Here is a 2,201-nt window from a genome sequence, read left to right as displayed (position 1 = left end):
GCAATAACAGTAGATATCGAATGTGCAAGCGCGCTTGTAGATTTCAAAGTGATATAGATTGTTGATGACAACAATCCTTATCCCACGCTATTGGGAATAGATTGGGCCACTGATATGAATGGAGTGATAAATCTAAAGAAGTTTAAGATGATTTTTAAGAAAAATTCACTGCACATAATGGTACCTTTAGACCCTGTGAAAGGATCGTGCTACACAGAACCAGTGCATGGCTATGATAGCGATGACGATCTAGACTGTATCTACAAGATAACCACGTGAGAGTAGGCTTGGGTGAATCCAACAGTGGATGGAAGGATTTCGTGGGAGCGCGAAAGCTCCTACACCTCATATTCAGACGAGGAGATAGAGAGATGGCAGAACTGGTTACATGAGGTAACCACACTCAACTGCAACATGATGATAAGGTCACTACAATGTGTAGCAACAGAGGCAAGAGATCTGCCTAGGTAGATAGACTGACTGCGGTAGATGATTTCCTGAACAAATTCGAAAAAGAAGTACTGGAATAGCAGCGTTTCAACCCTTTGAAATGGGCACTACGTGTTATGCCCGCAAAGTTGTGAGGTATGCACTAGCAGAATTTTGAGGACTGGTGTGAATGCAGAAGGATGATGCTCATGCGGTTTGGAAAGCCTCAGAGGTGGATGAAAGCTGGGTATGATGGCCAAAACAGCCTAAGCACCCACCTCTCCAGATGGGTATAGGTGTATGGTACGCAACTTGCACGAATGCACACCATCCTCGCGATAGGAAACAGGACCAACAAGCAGGAGCGGGAAAGACAAGGGCGCAAACAACAAAGTATGATAGGACCAAGCGCGCTAGAGATTATCTACATGGAAGCCTTTGACAAAGTGTGTGAAGTACTGAACATGGTCCACCATGTGAGATGCACTGACTGGGACCTATGCATACTAGCGATTCTATGGGCTTATAGGACCATGTGAAAAACCCTAACTACGTGAGCACTTCCAAAGCTGAAGTATGAAGGAGAGGCTATAATCCCTATGGAGCATGCAAAGCCTAGTCCGTGCATAGCAACACCCGTAGATATGACGGTTCACGAAGCCTGGAAAGAAGGAATCACACAGCCGCAAGAAACATAACACATTGGACTTGAGGAAAAAATCTGACAGGGAAACTTTAGATTCCGCGAACTTGAAAAAGAAAGGGTACGATTAAAGAAGAAAAGTTCTTTGATAGACGCGAAAGTCAAGAATCTGGAGGACGATATAAAGGAAGCGTTTCTTATTGAGAAACCTAGGATGGTAAGGCAAGGTGTGTACGATCATATTGACAAGTTTGAGAACTATCGTTGTGAATTGGTTAGTCTGTTGCCTTTGCTTGGACCGCATATCGCCAAGCGTAGTGACCAGCGTAACACATTGCAAGTGGTGAAGTGCGCGATGCCGACCACAACAATAGAAGGTGGGGATTCTCCGTGAACCATGGTGGAGGATAGGATGGAGCCCCAAACGGGTGGTGTGACCACCTAACTAGCCGTGGGAAGGATAGTCTTAGCGCTCCAGGTAGTTGGAAGGGAGAACGGGACTATAAACTATTATGCCCAGGAGCTGCGCGATATTGGGGATGCACACAAAAATAGAGAGTCACAAGGTTCGCAACCACGCATGGAGGGCTGCGCTTCTTCGATGGGAAGTGACCATTGAAGTCACTATTCATGATGGGATGCTTCACTTGAGGCCAAATGGAGCGGGCGACAGGAATTTAAGATACAATTTATGGGAAAGATTTGGGAAAATCTATTTCCAATAAAGAATTAATGGACTAGATACAAATGCCGAGAAGCACGCCGGATACAAAGGTCTTAGAACAATGGATGCAGCAGAGTCAGCAAGCAGTAGATCAATGCACTACGGACCTCAGTATAGTTCGAGAACAATTGGAGGGACTCCATGCAAATATCGCCGCGCTGACAGAGTGACTTGAGGGCGAGTCACGATGTTGGTGTTGGGGGCCTGTTGGGCATGGAATCCCCCCAAGGCATGTTTTTGGGCTTAAAGCCCAAGTTTTGACCTGATATTGTTGTAAAGACTCTGTGAATTATGGGCGCTGAGTGCGAAATGTATGATAGAGTCACAGAGTTGTCTGCCCTAATCTTGTAATGTAATGTCGGTCTACCCATGGTCCGCAGACCATGGGATTGTATAAATAGAGTG

This window comes from Pinus tabuliformis, chromosome 8 (genome assembly GCF_031772625.1).
Source record: "Pinus tabuliformis cultivar Carrire ecotype Pingquan chromosome 8, CPIR1, whole genome shotgun sequence".
In the NCBI taxonomy this organism is placed as follows: Eukaryota; Viridiplantae; Streptophyta; class Pinopsida; order Pinales; family Pinaceae; genus Pinus; species Pinus tabuliformis.
Note: the sequence above shows the minus strand (reverse complement) of the source record.